The sequence below is a fragment of the Taeniopygia guttata genome, chromosome 5 (assembly GCF_048771995.1).
Source record: "Taeniopygia guttata chromosome 5, bTaeGut7.mat, whole genome shotgun sequence".
NCBI classification, from domain to species: domain Eukaryota; kingdom Metazoa; phylum Chordata; class Aves; order Passeriformes; family Estrildidae; genus Taeniopygia; species Taeniopygia guttata.
Genome location: NC_133030.1, coordinates 35,059,209 through 35,080,604, shown reverse-complemented (window position 1 = coordinate 35,080,604; position 21,396 = coordinate 35,059,209). Strand labels below are relative to the sequence as shown.

General features: G+C 33.9%; 1 protein-coding gene and 1 long non-coding RNA gene across 5 annotated transcripts in view; one reads left to right on the top strand and one right to left on the bottom strand.

Moving 5' to 3' along the window:
• Window positions 1–6,197, bottom strand: part of LOC121470030 (uncharacterized) — a 31,328-nt gene extending 25,131 nt beyond the window's left edge. Inside the window, exons 1-2 of the long non-coding RNA XR_005980532.2 lie at window positions 846–6,197; window positions 587–718 (exon numbers count right to left, since the gene is read on the bottom strand). This is a non-coding gene — a long non-coding RNA (uncharacterized lncRNA). The remainder of the gene's footprint in view (window positions 1–586; window positions 719–845) is intronic.
• The window catches only part of CDIN1 (CDAN1 interacting nuclease 1), a 121,324-nt gene that overhangs the window by 73,310 nt on the left and 26,618 nt on the right, over window positions 1–21,396 (top strand). The window lies entirely within an intron of this gene.

Below are 21,396 nucleotides of genomic sequence, written 5' to 3'. Positions count from 1 at the left end.
CTCATCAAGAGTTTACAGCTTTCTAATTCAATCCTTACATTTCCTCTCCAAACTGAAATATGAGGTTAAAAGTGAATCCATCAACTGGTTTCTAGTTCCAGTCACTTAAGTTACTGTTTATCTCCATGCAAATTAAATTCAATCCAAAACTACCAGTACTGTTAAATGATCCTAAAACAAAATAAAAATGTTAAGAAAAATGCACAGTAGTATGCTATCTTTTTACTGACTTGATGTAAGGATAGCAGCAAGCAAATCCCATGGATTTGAAACTGACTGGTTTTATTTTAACTGTCCATAATTTCATCATAGTGTTGTAAAAAAAGTAAATGCAAACATGGATAAATACTCATTAAGGTGTTATCTATACAACAATGTTTGTAAAATAAAGAAACTACTCTAAAGACATTGTAATAGTAAAATACAGGTTCAACTGCTAAAAAAAATTTTTTGATAATAAAGTTTCTAAAGATTTGTTTTTCTTTGCCTATTTACTCTTCTTAGACTATTTCATTCTCCTATTTCCAGATCTTACACAGAAAATTCTGAACAGAATAATTTCAATTTTTAATATTAAAAAACTTACCTTTTTGTTAGCTTTCACAATTTATGGCCCCAGTTGTATAGCATTCTGTTTGTTCAGCGATGACCTTCCAGGTTCGATTTAAAAAGAAGTCAGAAGCATTTGTCATGTCTGCTCGATCTTGTCCAGAGGTACCTATTGTAATTATAAAGGACTAATAAGGTTGTTTATAATATAACAGTCTGACAACCCTAAAAAATCTTCTGGAGAGCAACTTCCCTTTTTTTTTTATTTTGTTTTAAGAGAATAAAACCTCCCTTACCTTCTTGCTGTGTGTTACACTGCATCTTTTTAAATTAAGATGAGAAAGCATAGAGAACTTAAGCCTTTGAAAACTTAATTTAGTTTTAAAATATAAGCTGTATAATTTTCTCATTTGTAACGTCTTTTGGAAATACTCAGTACTAATGTGTCTATAGTAAAGTTGCACCCTATATTTAATTGGTATATATAGAGGTGATGATGATGTACTTAGAAGCACTGAATTTCTTTCACCATATAACAAAAGAAACCCACTTATTACTGTGTTGCAAAAATATGTGCTACATTAATATGATGATCTCTGTTTCTTAGGAAAAAATCCAAATTAAGACAATCCTATTTATTCTATTATAAACATTAACATACTGTTGTAAGTGGGTGTTATTATAGTGGTATTTTTCATTATATGTCAGGTTTTTTACAATTGACTTATGATCATTTTTCCCTTCCTATGCCTTTGTCTTGCTTCCTCTTTCCTTTTTCCTCCCCCATTTCAGCATCATCCAGCAATACCACTTCTTTTTATAGACATCTATATACGGTAAACAAAAACCCAATGGAATTTGAATGTTTGACAGAAATGTTTACCTCTCTTGTATGGTATGTAACAACACTGGAGTATTGTCAGGCTACCATACATCAGTAATCTCATCATGTGATTTCAGTAAGGCTTTTTTTTCATATCTACAATTGAGACAAATTTATGTTGTGTGTATTTATGGTTGTTAAACTCAAAATTGTCTCATTTCATTAATTTTTAACATTGTGCTCTCTTAATGACTATGAAGAAATGTATTAAAATGCCTTAATTATAGGGCTAGAAGAAGAGAAAGCACAAGTCTTTTTAGCATATGATCTTTCAATTGCTCACTAAAGGATAAAGAGGGCGTTCAAGCGTGGTTTAGATAACTGTCAGCAATAATAAAATGCAAGGTAGTTTGTAGAGCCTTTAAAGACCTTTCGGGGAAATAGATTTAATTAAAAAACAATAAAATGGACTTTTCATTTCAAAGAAATCCAAAATGTTATAAAATTTCAGGATGCTGCTGTATTAAGAGTAATGTATATTTCCAAGGATAAGGAAAAATAACTGAAAATACTCTGCAGACCACAAAGCAGTTGTATCTTTATTTTGTGTGTAAATGTATGTCCTTCACCTTTTAAAACACAGACTATGAATAACATATTAGAGATATTTCATGTTTTCTGAACTGTGGGATTTTACCTGTTTTGGTAAAAATTTTGGTTTAGCTTTGAATGAGGATGGTTTTTTAAAAATATATAAGGTGAACACTTAGCTTCTTAATGTAAATTATGTTCTCACGATTACCTTCAGAACAATACAATTCCTATACTGACAGAAGTTCAGTTGCCTGTTTCAGAGTCTGTAAGTTCCCATTCATCATAGTTGCCTGTCTTATATACTGTGGAAATACATTTTAAAGTATATTTCTGATTTCTGCTTTTTTTCTTTTCACAAAATCAGAAACTACATTTGCTAGTAATGCTTTTGGCTGTGTGGTGTGTTGAAAAGTTTATTCAAGCACTTATTCTGCATTATCAAGTTTTACTGCTTCTGGCAAAGACCAGCTTAACTTACATGTGATCAGCAGCGGTTTATAAACAGCATTGACTGCTGTCTTTTTAAAGTTTTTGCCCCTTTGCTGTGCAAAAGCCTCATGGTTTCCTGAGGAAATTTTTGTACATTTTTTTCCCTCACTCTGGTGAGGTCTTAACCAATTTTTTGTAGCCAAATACCAAACAAATCTGTATGAAAGTTGCCTTTGTGTAGCAAGGTGGTTTACAGAGAAATGAACTTCACCAAAGTGTGCTTTCAGCAAATGCTAAAACTCAGGTTTTTAGTTAAAATTGCTGGCCCAAATACATTATAAAACTCGTTCATCATGAAAATGGAACTTCAGTATTTAGGGTCTTGTTATATCCTTTTGTAAACTTAGTTTGTATTGTTAACTCCTATCAGTATTCACTTTGTCACTGACTATCCCTGTTCTTGGAGCTGGTCATTCTTCTTTGAAGAAAAGTAAGGGTTTTTTGTCTGCTTGCTCACTTACTTTGAACTGAAGTACAAATTAATAGCACAGCCTCTGTAAAATACAGTGGGCATGTTTGAAAGATGTGAAAAAGGTACAAATGTCTGGCACTGTTCTGTACAAAAATGCCTGTTTCCTTCATTGCTGGGTTTCCTGAGGCTTGAGGGCTCAGGAACCAAGCTGCAACAGATGCATGCACGGTTAGCTTTGGCAATATTTCTGACAAAGAGGTGCCCCACATCATCCTGTCATCAAAGTCCCTTCTGTTTTCAGCTGGTTGTGTCTATTTCTTTCCACTCATCCCTCCTGGTATGGTAGGACTATTTAGTGTGATAATGTTTCTGTAGAATGTGCTCTACTATCTAAATATATATACTATATTCTCTAATCTGAAACTGATGGGCTTCTGCAGAATCATTAGTTTTGATCACTTCTCTTGGACTTGTAAATTCAGTAGAAGCTCAGGTCACATGTGGAGTCTGCTTCCTTTGCCTTTTTACTAGTTTAGTAAAAAGTTTTGTGTGGTATTACTTTTGTTGCCATGACTGATACAGAGATGACTGTTTTTCTGTAGTAACTTCTGTAAACTTTGGTAGGCACATGAAGCTCTCACTGAGTAAAACTTACTATCACAAAGTAGTGTTTTTTTCTTTTGTTAAAAGTCACATTTCCTGTATTTAAAGACCTCTCCTTACTGCTAGTATTTTATTAAAACCAGTAAACTTTCTATATCATTTCACTACATCAAAATGCAACATTCAAGAAAGGAGTGTGCATGATCTGGAATCCTAATCTTCATGTAGGGGAAACTCTAGCTCCTTATGTGTTTGCCCAATAGCACATCTAGCCTCAATACCAGCTGAGGGTTTCATGATGCAAGTAGTAAAGTGGCCAAGGTAGAATAATGGTCTTCATTTATATTGTTATGCATAATGATTCTTGGTAACTGATTCTCATGCATGTGCCTCCAGACAATGGACAGGGTAAGCTATAACAGCTGTAAATGTAGCTTTGAATCTGTTCTGTTGTTGATCTCATTTATTCTCTCAAGGAAGTTACTTGTTGCTTCTATATTTAAAATTCACCACCTGATATTGCATAAAAACATTGCAAGGTTAAACTGGTTTTCTTAAAACTCAAGGTAAAAGACACTACAGATAGAGACATAAAAATATGCTCTGTTATGAAAAAATTCTTTTATTGTATCAAAAGTGTAAACCTAAGCACAGGCATTCTCATAATTTTAATTTTCTTAGCACCATTTATAGGGTGTCAAGGAAGAGAAAAAGAATCCAGAAATACTATCTGTGCTTTGGCATGAAACATTATAAAAACTACATAAAGTTCCAGATATTTTTTGGCTGTGTTAAGGAGATAGAGGATAGGATTCTAGGATAAACACAAAACACGTCGAACTACCACTCAAATCATTCTTCTCTGTAAAATGTCCAGGGGTACAAGTTCAGAGAGAACAGTATGTATTCTCACTACTATGGTGAAGACTTCCCTATCTGTAGAAGTTCGCTATACTGTCTTTTGTGTCCTGTGTTTTCCTGCTCCTTCTGTGTATAATCATTGTGTGGAGCTCTGAAAATTAATACCCTTATTTGTAGGGGTTTTTTTTCAATTTAATTGCCACAAAACCACTAAGATGTAATTGCACTACACTGCTGAGTCTCTGCTCTCTCCTTGACTTTGGTAGACCTTAAATTTAGCACGGATCTGTGGAATTGGCATGGTGGGAGAATCCCCTTCACATTTCAGGAAATCTCAGGAAAATGTCTGCACTGTAAGGTAGATCTTACCTCAGAGTACTTGTATATGTCTAAATTGCATAAATTTAATTAAAATATTAAATATAAATATAATATAATCTTATAATACTCCTTTTTGTGCATATCAATATGCATTTAGTTCATATTTGAACTAACAATAGTTCAAAATTGTGTCTTGCTGTTGATACATTTCTTGTATCACATCTATAGTAGTCTGTCCCTGGATTTGCTATGATACTCAAGTGTGTCTGAAGTGAAACTAGATAAGATTACTTTTTTCTAAGAACAAAAAATGTGAAAATGGTCATTAGCTGCAGAGAAGAAAAACAAAAGGTGGTAACATTGTGGGATGTTGTTTTACCTATGAAGAAGTACTCTGTGCTGCATGAGTCTTTTCTATGACATGAGGGAATTTGTGTACAGCATTGCTTTCAGTAGCTCACAATGTTTGTTTTAGAGTATTAGTCAGATTAGTCAGATTTTATTAGAGCCCATTGAGTTTTGCATAATTAAAATTGTAGCAATAACTAAATGCTATGAAATGTGGAATGCAGAATCTTTGCTTTGCCAAATGTTCTTCTCCAGGGTTTCAAAGGAGGAGCAGGGAAAAGTGGGAGAAGCTTGAAAGTCAAGTCTAATGCTTAAAAATGTTTAAATTTTATTTGAGTCTGTATTTACCTTTTTATAAAATATAAAAGTTAAGAATAATAGATTTTTCTGTTATATTGGTCTCATGCAGCAGCAATAGTATTATGTGCATAGTTTCTGCAGTAGTTGCTCATTTTAAAATGTGAAGTTGTAGGATTGCAGTAATGTGTCACTGTAGACTGGTTTCAGTACACCTGCAAGTTAAATGTTTCAGATACATTGGGGAGAAAAGTTGTTTACTAAGTTGTTTATTGTCTAAATGCTACCAAATGCATATAACTGAAAAAAATTATCATTACATTTCTGCATCATGCGGCCATCATGGGTATCTGCAGTAAATACACATCTTTTTTTAGATAGAATTAATCCAACCAGCAGAGATCTAATTCTTTTTGAAGTCAGTGGGAAAACTTGTGCTGTCCTCAGTGCGAGTAAGAATAAAGCTGCTATCAGTACTAGTTTCAATACATGTAATGATTTGGTCCTTTGAGTTAGGTGACTAGACGGAGCATAAGATGGATGTTTGTACTGAGAGTAAATTCTAGAAAATCCAAAGAAGGGCCTTGAAGATGAAAAAGGGATTGGAGCATCTTTCGTATGAAGATGGGAGACCTCCAGTTGTTTAGTGTGGAGAAGAGCAGGATCAGGGCGGATCTTACTAAGGTCCATAAATATCTGAAGGGAAGAAGTGAAAATATGGAAAGGATTTTGTCAGTGGTGCCCAGTGAGAGGATAGGAGGTAATGGACACAGATTGAGGTGCAGGAAAATTTACTGAAATGTTAGAAAAATCTTTTTTCATTGTGTAAGACTATAGCAGTCTTTTCAGAGATGTTATGCAGTCTCCATCCTTGGAGCTATTCAATGCCCAACTGGACAAAGGCCTGAGCAACCAGCTGTAGTTCATCCTGTCTAGCAGGGCTAGGCAACCTCTAAAGGTCCTTTTATACCCTTTTTGTTTCTGTGTTATTTTATTTATCATTATTTTTATCTGTATTACTTTTTTTTTTTTTAAGTCACAGAAGAATCAATGTTGAAATGAGTGGGAGAAAGTGAAATCTAGAGAGATTTATTCCAACAGACTGACGATTTTACATTTAATATTAATTTAACTAGATTTAGAAAGCCTTTCTTACGTTTTAAGGATGAAAGAGAAAACTGGGCTGAGGAAAATTAGGAAGATATTTTATGTACCTGTAAATGTACTTCTGAAATCTTAACAGTAGATTACTTAGCAATATATTAGATTATAATACTACTGAAAGCACAATAAGCACTAAACATCAGTACCAAAAACTAAAATAACTTAAACAGTAGGGACATTATAAAGGAATAATATAAGGAAAGTAGTAAGAGGGAGATATTTATAAGCCCTATTGGTCTGGAGTTTGGGGATCAGTTCATAGAAGAGTACACAAATGCATGCTTACAAAGTTAGTCGACAGGTCCTAATATGTTAAAGGTTGTAATCTTTTGAAAGAAGTTGGTTGGCTTTCCTGTTGGCCCTCCTATCAACTTTAACCTCCAACCTTCTCGGGTATGTATCACTACAAATAAAACTGCTGAGGTTTGACAAGAGGATATAAAGTCACTAGGCCATCGCACAGAAATCTCTACATGATTTTCTTTTACCTAAAGCTTAAATGAACACTGCCAAAAGTCAGGGGTTTTAATAAGAAGTCATAAACATTCACTCATATCACTTTAGTTTTAATAATTACTGTTTTAACAGAGAAGAGAAGAAATATACATAGTAAATTATGTTTGACAACTGGAATTTTGTGGTTTTGTTATTGGTTGTCTTTAACTATTATGTGAATTGCTGTTCTTCATTTTAATGTATACTTTTTCATGCAAGCTGCATATGATATCAATATAAACATGGCATTTGTGTACAGTGTTATAAATGAATTTTTAGCTCTTGATTAAGGCAAACCAGATGACAAAAATAACTTATGTGCTTGTATTTACCAATAATAATAATAATAATAATGACGATCTTTAGATCTGTTGTCATCTATTATGATTTTGGCTTTTCTTCTCTGTAGTATTTTGTGTGACTTTACACAAACCCTTTTAACAACCTAGGCATTTTGCAGGCCATAACTACTAAAAATTTTTGATAAATTATTCCACTCCTCCAAGCTGCCTGTAGTGTTTTCATTTTGCCAGAGCTTCCACCCACAGGATTATTGCGTCATAGAATCACTCACACTCAGTGGGTGTCATTGATAGATACCATCACTAATAGTATTAATTCTTGTGGCTTCTCTATTCTTTTAAGTATCTTATCTCAAACATAGACTGCACCTTCCTTAAACTGTATTATGATCCTAAAATTATATTTCTTTCCAGTTTGAAACCATACCAATTCAAAGTTTTTTCTGTCTTGTAATCTGTTATTTGCATGACAAATTTTATGGTGATGTATAATAATTCTGTTGTTTGTAGATTGTAATCTTTTTCACTTACAAATATGGTTTTTTTGGAGCACTTACTTTAAGGGCTGTAGAAACAATCTCTTCTTTCTGAAGTCCTACTTTTCTGTGCCCAAGTTCTGTTCCTTGTATAAGCCACTCATATCTCTTTGTCATAGTCCACTTTCCATGATCAGGAAAGTACCACTCTTTATTTGATGAGGTACATACCTCTTCCATCCTGGTTATGCTTTCTATGGCTTTCCTTCACAATGTAACTAGCAGATACTGGGCAGCACTTTTTTTTTTTTCTTTTCCCAATTAGTTTATGGTGTACTAGTCAGGTCTCAGTACGTCCCACATCTTGCCATACTGATTATTCCATTTTGCTAAACATGTAATTGGTTTTCATCTATAGTTTGTTGAATATACACTTATTACATAAATGCTTTGATGTTGTAAATGCACTATGCTATTGTCTGTTATATGGGCATGTGTTTTTCTTCTGTACTTGGACTATAACTAAGTGGTCCATAGAAGGAATAACAAGCCTTTTGTGTTTCAGTTTACATTCATTATCTATACAGGAATATATTATATATAAGAAACCTGTTAGGCATTTAGATTTTGCAAAAGACAAATACTGATCTACACACTTGTCCTGGTGGAATGCATAGCAAACTTCACATAGATTTCTGGTGCTGCCTGTATCCAGCAGTGGATGCTGTTTATCAAACCAAACAGTATGAACATTTTGGAATTTAGATATTCTTGGAAGATTGAAGACTGATTGAATGGAGTTAAGGGGCAGCTTTTAAAAAGCTGAATATAGTTAGTTACTCCTCTCTCCCAGGATTTTGGATTACAGGAGTTAATAATATCAAGAGGAGGATAATTTAACTGAAAATGCATTGGGAGAGAATTTGGTCACACCATCCCTTTCCCCCTGTGAGAATCTTCACCTATTATTTGTATTTTCCTCTGCAATTGAGAAAAATCAGCATGATGTCAATCTGTGTTCCTTTGGTATTCCCCTTAACATTTAAGGTCCATCATCTTAAAAAAGTGAGTCAGGAAGATGACTAGACAGCTACTGGTGACTACTGCTTGAGGAGAAAGGTGAGTTAGCAGTAGTCAAAATATTATTATCTTAAAGCAAAAATTATTGGCTTACTTTCTCCTTTGAGTCCACCTATATTATATTGAGAAGACTGTTATATAGTAGACTAGCAAAGCCAGACTTAAAAAAAATAGCTTTCAGGTATTCAAGGTTTAGCTGGTGCTAGCAGAGATTTCTGATGTTCTCATGTAAACAGTGTCAGCTACCACATTGCTTATCAAAGCACATAGGAAAGTGTTTTCTTCTTCTATAAAGTTACAGGGTGGTTACAATTGACAGGACACCAACATCTGTCATGCCATTATGAAGGGATTGCCTGTTGTATTAAGCTGTTACACTTTCTCAGTGGAAACTGCTGTCTGGACACTTTCAGTGTAAGAATGTATTTGCAGTGGAAAAATTACTATAATCTCAACATACTCAGTTACAGCTTTAGGATCATCCTCAAGTAATGTATATAGAAATGGCAGAACCAAAAAATGAGTATGAAGTTATTAATTGCTGAGTGATTAAGATACCCTGTGATATCCATAGGAGGTGTTCAGAAAGCTTTGTAGTGGGCACAATAGCAATGATTAGAAGAAGGAATGCTGATCCTTTCATGCGTGAAATAGTTTATCCCACTATGGAGCCCAGGAAACTTAATACAGCTTCTGTGAACCAAAGCCATAGAGGCTTAAATTGACCAGATTAAGGCATTTTCTAGAAATGTTTGCCTTTTTTTTTCCATTTTGTTTTGCATTACTTAGGAATAAAGATCAGAAGAAGCAAAGAGTAAAAAGAATAATCTCAGTTACTCATCACATTAGATCAATAATTGTCCTTGCCTTTAAAAATTTTTGATTTTTAACAGTTTAAAAATATGAAAGTAGCTACATTGAGGTTTTTTTTAGTTTTTTACAGTGAATTTTAGTGATTCAAGAATGTTTGTGATACAAGAAATATGGGCATGATGTAGTCTGGTACTGATGAGAAACCTAGAAGTAGGTAAGTGGAACATAAAGGCAGCTATTGCACATGTGTCTTAATATGGTCTGTAAATGTTTCTACATGAAACACACACATGAGGATTGCAAATTTTCTTTTTTTTTTAAGATATTTGTACCATTTCCATTTCCATCTTCCATCTTTTCTAGAAATGCTGTTCTATAGTTCCGTATCAAAAAAACTTTTAACAAAAGTAAATGCCATAAATTTATATACCTTGGAATACTAGACAATATATAAACACTTCTCACATTTCTTTCATGTATGCTATGTATTTTTTCTTTCAAACCATAATTCTGAATATTGGCTCTGTAAATCTTTTTATATATTGTTTGTATGAGAATGAAAAAAAATATTATATGCTGTATAATTTAAAACTTCACCATTTAGATGCTGATATTTTCCACTGGATGTGAATACCAAGTTGAATGTTCAAAAGAGATAGCCTTTGTTTTAGACTATCCATATATAACCCCTGAATATTAGTGCCACATAACTGCTTTATCCAATTAGAATGCAAAATCTGATGACAAAATAAAAACTTGAAAGAAAACTTCAGTGGGAACTAAAGATTTGAATTGCTGTTTCATGTCCTAAAATTAGTAAAGAAAAGAATTTCTTTGGCATTCATAAAGAAGTTTGAGAAGAAATTGGAACAGGAATCAACTTTACTGTTTCCCTGCTTTTTATTACAATTATAAGGAAATCTCTGTTTGCTGAAACTTATATGATATTATTAAGCATTCATTATACAAGTTTTCTGAGATTTAACCAAACTAACAAATAGTCATTTTGTGAAACTAGTTGATGTCATATCTGCCATTCTCATTGAAAAAAATTCAGGCAACAATCCTTCTGCCTTTTGCAGCTATACCCATCTTTTTACCTAAGACAAAATCACAGCGTACAAGGATTAAATTTCAGGCTTTCAACATAATTGTTTCCAAGTACAAACACGTTATACATGTAAAGCAGTGAATAACTTTACTAACTTACATGTTAAAAACATGCAAGCACAGTTTTGGCTTAAAATCTTTTATTCAAATAAGGATAACATATTAGCATTTACCACCAAATATTTAAATTCTCATTATCTCCTTAATTCAAAAACAAAAAGCCACTTGCAGCCTGTAAGGCCATAGGATAAAATCACAGAAATAGAGGGATAAAAATGCAAAATTGTCATGACACATTCATAGTTTTCACATCTCACACACTTTCCCCCCAGTGGTTTATGGCAGAAATAGTTTAACTGAGGTTTTAGTGCTCTTTTTGAGGTAAAGAAATCCCACCTTCAAATATTGTCCTTACCCCTAACTAATCCAGTTTCTTAAAGAGCAAATCTGCAGAGAAGAAAATAGAAATAATTATGAAGAAAGCCATTTGTAATGTTATTTTTTAAAATTCTGTTTTGTGCTGTTACTAGCAATGACTTTTGGAATACAGCACCTCTAACGTAGTTTTACATCATACATAATTAAACTATGTGACTCACTGTGATTGAAATTTTTCAAAAACAAGACTTTAAACATAATATTACAGTTATTAATGATTACAAAAAAGACTCCAGTGTTACATGAGGTGAAATATAAATAGTTAGAAGATGGGAAAGACTTTTCAAAGAAATCTTTATTTGTCTTGCATAAAAGAGATGTGGACAACATATATCGAAGATGGTATTTTGAGATTTCTGTTTCATTATTTTTGTTCTTTTGAAGCAGACTAGTTACTATCCAGAATGAAAGACACAATTTTGAACAGTTAATTTGGTATTTTATGTCATTGCTCTCCTTAAATTTGATTATATTATTTTTATGTGTGCATGTGTTTTAAAAAAGATGCAATTCCTCTAAGCAGTATGGATTAAGAATAAATTCTCAACCTGGTTTTTATATTTCATGTTTGGATATGTTTTGCTTGTGTAGGAAGTGGCTTAGGAATGACCTATTTCCCTCTTCTATTACACATCACCTTTGTTAGTGTTTACTATGTGTATTGAAACTACACCTAGAAGTCCTAGAAAAATATGCTAGAAATTGCTGTTGAACAGAGCAAGAGATACTTAGTTGTACAGAGTTTAATGTTCATGTATAATACACAAGTCAACAAATGTTTACACTGCAGTGCAAAGAGGCAGTAAGATAATATTGGTCAGCAAAATATTCACTGATCTGAGTACATCAGAAGCCTGCTAAATTTTTCATGTTTTGACAGCTGAGATATTTAGAGGAAAATAACAGATTGCTTTTGTTAATGCTTTTTGAGAATTATTTCTAACCTTGAGAGGTAATTGGGGATAAAGAATAAAGGTGGTTTGCCAATTCAGTGTGGAATTTGACAGCTTGCTGGTGAATGGAGAGAGATGATGGAAACGTGAAAGGCATATAGGTCTTCTCTGTAACTGTTCTCCACTTTCCAGATACAAAGAAAGAAATTACATACTTCAATAGTCACGCAATTGTTTTGCAGAGTTGTTTTGGATGGAGATAACAAAGCAGACTGCACTGATCAAATTCATGAAAAGGTATTTTGCTTCTATATTTAGAGGAAATTAATGCTTTTAAGGGAACTCACCTGTGTAGATGAAATGAGAAAGCAGTAAATAATATCCCTGAAGAAATAATTAGCCAGATTTAAACATTTCAGATATAAGGCACATCACAGAGAACTCAAAATGAAAACTGATGAGAGGACTCTAGGTGTTTTTAATAGATTAAAATGATAATTATTAAGAAAGAAAGGTGAGAGGAACACAAAATAAGTTGTCAGGGTACAGACCCTGGCATTTGTTTGAACTTTCATGGGACATTCCAAGGAGAAGTGGATCTTATCTGTCATCCCATATGTTACTGACTTGTGTACCTTGAAAAGGGAAGAACTCAAGTGTGGCTTTAAAAGATCCATTAAAACTGTGGCTCAAAATGTCCTTGTGCCTTTACCAGCAATGAAATTTCCACCACTGTTGGTTTGATAATGAACACCACATGCTCATAATGAGTTAACTGCCAGAGCATCTGGGACCTGTATTCCAAGTGGAGTGCATGAGCAGAGAGACACCTCCTCAAACCCACTTGCCATGTTCTCAAGTTCATATTTCAAGATTGTACGCATAAATCCAAAGCCTATCTGAATTTCACAAGACCTGTGAAAATACACTGAAGGAGTAAGGTAGATGTATTCACTGAAGTTGTGCTTAATTTAGCATTTTTAAATAAGATTCTCTTGTGTAAGATTTAAAGAAGCTAAGCTCAAAGCCCTTGGGAACTTCCTTGAACAGCTGTAGAAGAGCTCTGGAAAATAATCTACAAGATATGCAATTGCAATTCTAAAACAAAACCCAAATACCCAGCAGCAAGAAAGCCATTTTCAGATGGAAGTGTTTCAGAAGCCCTGGGCCTGTGAAACCTAGACTAAAGCAGTACATCAAGTCCAGGGGAAGTTAGCATACCCCTCTGCTTACAATACAGTGATACTAACTTTTTTTTTTTAATTAAAGTCATAGAAATTTGGTGGTAAAAAACTCAAACAAAAATAATTAAACTGTGTACCTTTGATAATGAAATAATTCAATGTTCTAGTTGTTTCTCATTTTGTAGCAACTCTTTCTTCTGTGCCACATCCAAACTTTAGCTGTGATACCATCATAAGCTGCAACCTGCTAGTTAAATTTATGAGCCTGGAGATTATGTTGGTCATGGAAGATGCAAGAATAGCAAGAGAAATATTCTACCAAAACCATACTGACTGTAGCCAGATTTGGAAGGTAATCATCTTCCCACTATTAGAGGCCTGGTCCACAGATAGCAAGTTTTATCTCTTTGTTTCCATCCTACATTACAAATAACTGGTTTTGTTCTTTTCCCCATTCTGACAGTGGTAGTATTAGAACACCATATTATGTATTTGATGGGGAAACACTAGTAGTGCAATTTGACAAGGTTGTAGGGATTTTGGTTTTATTCAAATGTTTTTGATCTAACTCATGGACTGTTTGACTCTTAGACCTGAAGACAGAATGAGAAACACTCTGCAGTGTTTCAGAACTGAAACAGAAAATAGCTAAGAAAACTCTTACTTTGAGATTTAATGAGATAAACCTGATTTCGGAAAATTGTGAAACCTTAAAAAAAATTAGGGAAGGCAGTACAAGGAGCTTTACATTAAGTTACAGCTGTTACTTGATCCCCTTTGTTTTCTACATTCATAGCATAGACTGCCCAAAGTTTATGGCCTTTATGAAGCTGCATTTCTGCATATGGAAACAATTCTTCTGCTACCACAGTGCACTCCTCTAGATTCTGATCTTTTCCAGATCAGTAGTTGGTATATGATTTTAAAGGACAATGCAAATTCCATTGACTTAGTCAAAATCCATATGAAGTGTATCCATGTATCAGGTGTAGTCTCACAGAGAGTTAGTAATAGGTTTTCATTGTTGCCTTAGCAAAAGATATGTGGTGCTTTTGTTTGCCTTACACACTCATTTTAATGTGTTTTCTCAGTTCTCTTTGGGCTTTGATAGAATTTTTTAACTCAACATGACACACATCTTGATAGTACCAACTCTAAGTTCACTACTTTTACCAATAAGTCCTATTCACTTGTTTCTCTAGTCAAGATACTTAAAATAAAACTTTAAAGTAAATGTGGCTCTGTCATATTGAACATCTAATTTTTTCACTTGGAGTTTCTAGGACTGTTTCCAGCTTTTAAATAGGTGTATGTCCTTTACATGCTTTAGAGCACCAGTTCTTAAACTTCTCTTTCTAAATACATACAATGAGGGGGGAAATTGCCTCTTTTTAAGAGGGAAAAAAATGCCTTCTAATTTTATAATCAGCTTCAACCGGACGTGACATTCTGAAAAGCTCATACTTTGAATAAAAGGGAAGAGAAAAAAAACTTGTGAAAATGCTTACAGATCAGCATTCTTAAATAAGAACTTAAAACATATGACATTATTTTGCATAAATAAAGAAAATTAAATCATGACAAATCTGGAGAAAGAAGAGAATAAGGAGGTGGAAAAGGAAGGTATTGGGATAGTGGGTATATTAATTCCTCTTTTTGTTGTTAATGGGAAATTAGGCCATTCCTATTACAAAACTCAGATTATGTGTGTGTTGTGAAAACAGCTAGTCTTTTTAAATTCAATATAATTGACTCATTTGTTCTGTGTATAATGCACTCTGGCTATTTTATGTGTGTTGGTCTCTGCAGAAGAGGAAAAATTTAGATTTTTTTTTTCAGCAGTTACCTGTCTCTTCACGCTTTGAGTTTATACTTTCCAAAGTCTGAGCTTAAGACCCTTTTATTTAATACTGTTAGTCATCATATTTCATTTGATTATGGGAGGAAGAAGAAGCACAATTTCTGCATGAAAAAGAACATTTTTTCTCCACTTCCAGAAAAATACTAACACAATAAAATGCACATAATTGTTACTTACCCTTACCCTCAGCAGCCTTTTCAGGGTGCCTGAGCTAGAACAATAAATAGTATGGAAAATTAATTTTTTAATAATATTTTCTAGATGAAATAATTGCTTTTCTAGAGACAGTGAGTACTTAGCCACTAATTGCATTGGGCTTGACTTTTACCTCCTTGTGTCAATGGTTCCTAATGGAACCGTTCCTCCTTTGTGATATCTGGTTTGCAGGGCTTGACTTCAAAACAAGAGGTTCATCTTCTTGTTATTTAGGAATGACTAGGAGCCTCGTAACTGAAAAATTCACAAGAAACCTTTTAACACAAAATTCTAAAAGTATCATGGGTGCTAATAATGCATTTGTGTACTCTGAGATTCACTGTTATTGTCAAAGCTTTGTATCAAATTCAACCGGATGATCTTGTTTCAGAGACAAATTCTAAATTTTGTTTTAAAAGTTTAACAAAAACCATTTCATTGGAGTTTCACTGTCTCATAAACCTGCTGACCAAAGTATGGTTTCATAATCCATGTATTGGTGACATTGATGCTGAAGGAATCATTGAAACCTGAAGGAAAGTTATACTGCAAACTAAAAACACTCAAGCATGAAGCGCCCATGCATTGCTTTGTTGTTTTTGTCCTTTGCAAAAAAATCGTTCCATATAAAAAACTATGTCATCAAATTTTAAATTTGAAATACAATTAATTTCATTAGTCATATGAGTCACTTAAAGGTTACTATGGTAACATTGTGTATTTTTCAATTATTTTAGGTAAGAACTATGTAATAAAGAGATGATTAATCATCAAAGTGCTGCATGCAAAATAAGTAATGTTATGACAATTTGTGGACCCTATTCAGCACACAGTGATTGGTTTAAGTGTCTAACTTAAGTGCCTGCCTTGCTTGCCCATGATTTTTGTACTTAAGATGTTTATATACATATATTGGAATTTCTGCATTAATATTTCAGAGGTTTTAATAGATGTAATGTTATTAATTGTCTTTGAAATCTGTGTATTATATTACCTAGTGGATGAAGCAATTGGAGATGCATATTTTAATGCATCTAGGGTTTTTTTTTAAATGTGGATGAAATTGATGTTTAATTCTAAAGATGCAGAATGAGCAGAAGTGATTATGGAACAGGAAATTGTAAGAAACTAAGAGCTTTATTTTTGTCTCTTCCAGGGTGCAACTATTGTGGGTTTGGGTGGAAGAGAAGTTTTGCTTCTTAAGATATGTGAATGCTCTATATGCAATTTTTAACCTGACAGGATAAACTGATTTTCTGGTTTAAGATCTGAAGTTATAGGAGATATAACTTCAAAGTGAATAGTGAATCAGAGCTATGTTTATCCCTCTTATATGTCAGAGTTTAAGTGCAATGTTTTATGTATACAGTCATCATGACAGTTAAAAAGGCTATAAAGAAAAGCAATTATATAAGTGCTTTAAAGAATTAAGTAGCACAGATAAAGGCTTTTAGAAACTACAGAGCAGTTTTAATAATTATATCACCTGAAGTAAAGCTGCAAAATTATGTCCTAATTATTTGCAATGAGTAATTATCTATAAAGTTGTAAGCTTTAAAGATTTTATGAGAGAGTAGGGGAGTTCTTTGATTTTTTTCCCCCACACACACTAAAACAATACCCCATCATTTTCTATTTTAGCAGTTTTCACAACTTAAACATTAAATTCTTATTGTTGCTTTCTGTTATATTAGCAGTGTGTGTTTTGCAATTCTAATCTTCACGTTTTTCTTTCTTTATCACCGAAGCAGGCCTTTTGAAGCCAGGGAATTTTTCATAGCAATATTGACAGTGTTCGCATTTGCATGATGACAGCCAAGGAATGGAGCAGTAATTTTTGAAATTGCAGAAGTATTTAGAACACTGATAAAAGCTGAAATATATTTTTGATGGATTGAAGTTAAGCATACATGATTTTTCCTGCTGTCAAAAGGCTCTGAATTTAGTGAATATTTGCCTGCTGTGAGAATGCAAGATTAACATCACAACCATCACCCGGGCACCCAAACCCTGCAATTTAATAGCTTTTTAGGTTCTTTCCTTTTTCTAAACAGCAATTAATCTCATTTTAGTACAATTTTCTCGTTTCTGAAGTCGCTCATTGAATCGCTGTTTTGTTCATATTTGGCTTCAGCTCCTCTGCATAGTCATTAAAGTCCCAATTAATGTCACCTTTAGCTGAAGAGTACTCATTTTTATTGAGAAAATGACAGTTGCTGCCATGAGTAGTGCAGTGTAATATACATTAATTGCCCTGTAACACTGGTAATTACGAGTTTTTCAAGCCTCTCAGTAAACTGTCATGCCTAGACAAGACTGTGCTAAAATAGATTACTCATTAGGGAGACCTGTCCTGTTTTCTGGTGGGTTCTTAGTGCTGGTTTTAAAAAAAACTTGAGTTTGAACAAATAGTTGCCAAAAGCAATTTCCTACAACAACATGTCTGTGTTCGGTTTTCCAGCCATCACTTCAGCCTGCGGTCAGCAAGCAGACAGAGTGCTATGGACTCTAGAGATGTCAAGATTTTTATTTAGGTGGATCACAAGGATAAGCTTAGCAATGTGTAATTCAGTGCTTAATATAAATGTTATTAAAGCTACCTCTTTCAGTGTTGTGTTTGTTACAGGTCTACCTGGCATTTTAGAAGAGCAATCAGCATCATCAATATTTTATGTTCCAAAACACTTTAGCACAGTGCTCCAGACTGTCCAGGCAGCTGGAATTACTAAACCTGTTCTCAGATAATTCTGTGGAGCAACATCAAGGATTATGTTGTATATTATGGGGAATAATTATCAGATCTTTCAGGAGATGTATGGCATTGCAAGATATATATTTTTTAAAACATAGAAAAAATTATGTGGAAATAATTTGCTTAATATTGTGACCACCTTGGCAAATGAGGCTTTGATGCATATGTTATTAGAAGACCCACCTGCTGATTGACTTGGGAAATAGTGGGAAGCAAGGAATGTATTTCACTGCTTTCTCTTTCTGTTGCTCTCCTATATTATGTTTGCTTTTAAGGACAAAATAGTCCCTTTTAAAGCTCATTGTGGCATTGAACTGACAAAGAAAACCTTTGTTTTATCTTTGTTATAACACCTGCTTTAGGCAATCTGCTCTTTTGTGCTCTCTCTAAATGAATTTTGTCACAGCCTTTCATATTCTTCTGTGATGATGAGCTAATGAAAGTAGATAGTACAATTTGTGCTGACCAGGTAGCAACTGCCAGCTTGCAGCTGAGAATAGTTCAAATAAATAAATAAATAAAATATAGCGTTATATCACTGATTTATCCATTACATAACATTAATAGTGAGAAACCTTGGTGTGTTTATCTGTTTGTATTGGTGTGCATTTATCGAATTGTTTATGACAAGACTAATTGGGGTAATTGTAGACACTGAAATTACCTGTCAGCTATATGTAACCACACTCCCTTTCTTTCTGACAAATGATGACAACTGAGGGACCCCGTAGCATTACTCATGATGGCTTTTCGAGTGGTAATAAGGACAATAGGGGCCCTGGCTAATTTGACATGGACAGCCTTCACAACAAGAAGCCAGCTAAATGACTTGTCAGTAGGGGAAAGAAGTCAGAAAAGTAATGGAGTCCCCCATGGCGCTCTGACAGGGAGATGAGGCAATTTCAACAGAAAGTGAAAAGGCTTCAGTTTGTCAAGTATTTAGAACAATCAGAGAACAGCTAGAGGCTGGAACCTGACAATAAATTTGTGAACCATGGTAGCAGTTTCATATAGGTCAGTTATTTCATAATGGCTGTGAAGCTTTCAGAGGTTTCTGCTTTCGTAGCATACTTCACATCAGCCAACTGGTGCTTTGTCACCTTAAATTTGTGCTTCACTTTACACAGTAGGAATAATGGTTAAGGTTACAGAGGAATGGCAGTGTAAGACAGCATGATCTGCAGACACCAATCTGTTGAAAAGTAAACAAAGATTTAGATAGCAATACTGTGATTGCATCGATTACAAGCTAGCAGTGTTAACATGTTCTTTATGATTTTGGCCTGCATCCTTTTCATGGATAAGTAAAGTACTTAATTTCTCATGGACAAAACCAATAAAACATAAGCCTCTGATCCTATCCTTTCTCCCATCTGAACAGTTAAAATTTCTTAAGGTTCATTTCCTGATGCTTGTTCTTGAATGTATTCTGGTTCTATGGTTTTGACACTGTTACTGATGATACAAAAGAATTGTGATTTTTTTGTGACAGCTCAGCAGAAGGTGATTTTCCTACGTGTTTTTTAAAATACCACAACCTTTCAGGCATCAATATCAGTTCTCTGCCCCAGTGATAGGAGGTCTTTTTATCTATGGCTTCGGGAATCTCTTGGATTGGTGTTGTTAGTTGAGGGGCTTTTCCATATCAATGGTTCTTATCTGTTTATTTTTGTTGAGATAAAAAGTCAAAGTATGATTAAAGCATTGTTTCGGTACCACACTGTGCCTCCTGATGCAGGCCCCTGAATTCTTTAAATGTGTTTATGAATTGAGGACAGATTTAGTGAGAAATATCAACATCCTTTTTGACAGGGATTGTTTCTTAGTAAATAGGGTAAATATATTAATTTTACTGTTTTTCTTAAATTCCGATTCCTTCATTTTACCAAATGTTCTGTTTTTTGAAGATTTTAAAGCTAGTGCAGAGCTTTTTGTTTTCTCTCTTGCATAAGGGTCTTAGAATAGAACCTTTCTGTGCCATATTCAAAAAGTTAAGCCTGCTTTATTGTCACATGTCCTGCTCCCCCATCCGTATCCATCACCCTTTCCTCATTCTTTCCACAGTTATGCTCTTTCTCTTTATGTAGTCTTAATCCTCTAAATCCTCCAATTCAGTAAGTATAATAATTCATTTGCTTTCTCCATATGTGCTTTCGTTTCACAGGAAACTAAGGAAGTAAGTTGACCATTAATTAAATAGACACGGGTACTCAAAAATCAGGAGAAGCATCTTCCAGATAGAAGGAAAAAAACAACAAAAGTCACTTTTTCTGGTTGATCCTCCAATACAAGATGGAGATCCATAGGTTAATGTGTTCTGTGCTTGAGTATCAAAAAGAGAATGTTTTCTTAATGGAAGGTAGTGTGGCTGTTTATTTCTTTAAAATAAAGAAACACTTTGTTTAGTTTCTTTAACCCAGCATTGTCATCTTTGGCTAATCCAAGTTGAACAGTTTACTTCCTACTCAAGTTTCCACATAAGTCTAAAACCTAGGAATGCAAGAGACAGGCATATATATGCCAAAAATGTAGATAGACTGTTATTTTGTAGGTAGTTGAGATGGAAGAAATACATGTATATAGATCCATTTATTGATAAATAATGATACATAATCTGTGAAATAGTGATACATAATCTTCATGGGTACTACAAGCATCTTTTTAATATTATCAAGTGTAAGATCTCAGCACTGATCGGAGATGATGGTGGTAATTAGAAACTGGATGCCTAGGTCTCCCTGTCAACTTTACTGTATTATCATTCCATAACAGTCAAAAAGGGTGGATGGATTATGTTTTATACAAGTCCAGATTCATATGTAATGTCTGGAGACTATGTAACTATCAGTAGAAGATGGAATGAAATAAATTAATCTGATTAAATGTGGCATATGTGAAAAGTCTGTCCAAGCTAGTCTATGTAGTATTCAACTGCCTTTCCAGCAGCTGGCAAAGCTTGGTACTCAGATACTTAGAAATAATCAATACACATACTATTGGAAACAATCAACTGCATTTAGGAACAATATTGATAACTAAAATGCCATTTGCTATTTTTATTTGGGTTTCTTATATTTAGATTGTAATTTAACTACCATCTAATTAGTTTTAACTTAGTTCAATTGGAAGTAGTAATACTGACTTACCTAATAAGTGACACATGTCATAAAGACACATACAACCTCCTTATTTCCTCTAGGTCAGTCATGCTTGAACTAATGAACTGAATTTTTGTTTCCCTACGTATTTTAAGAAAATGAATGCAATTTAATTTGTCCTTTTCTCCCTTCCTAAATCAAAACACAGATATAAGCTTTTTTTTCCCCTTAGCTGCAT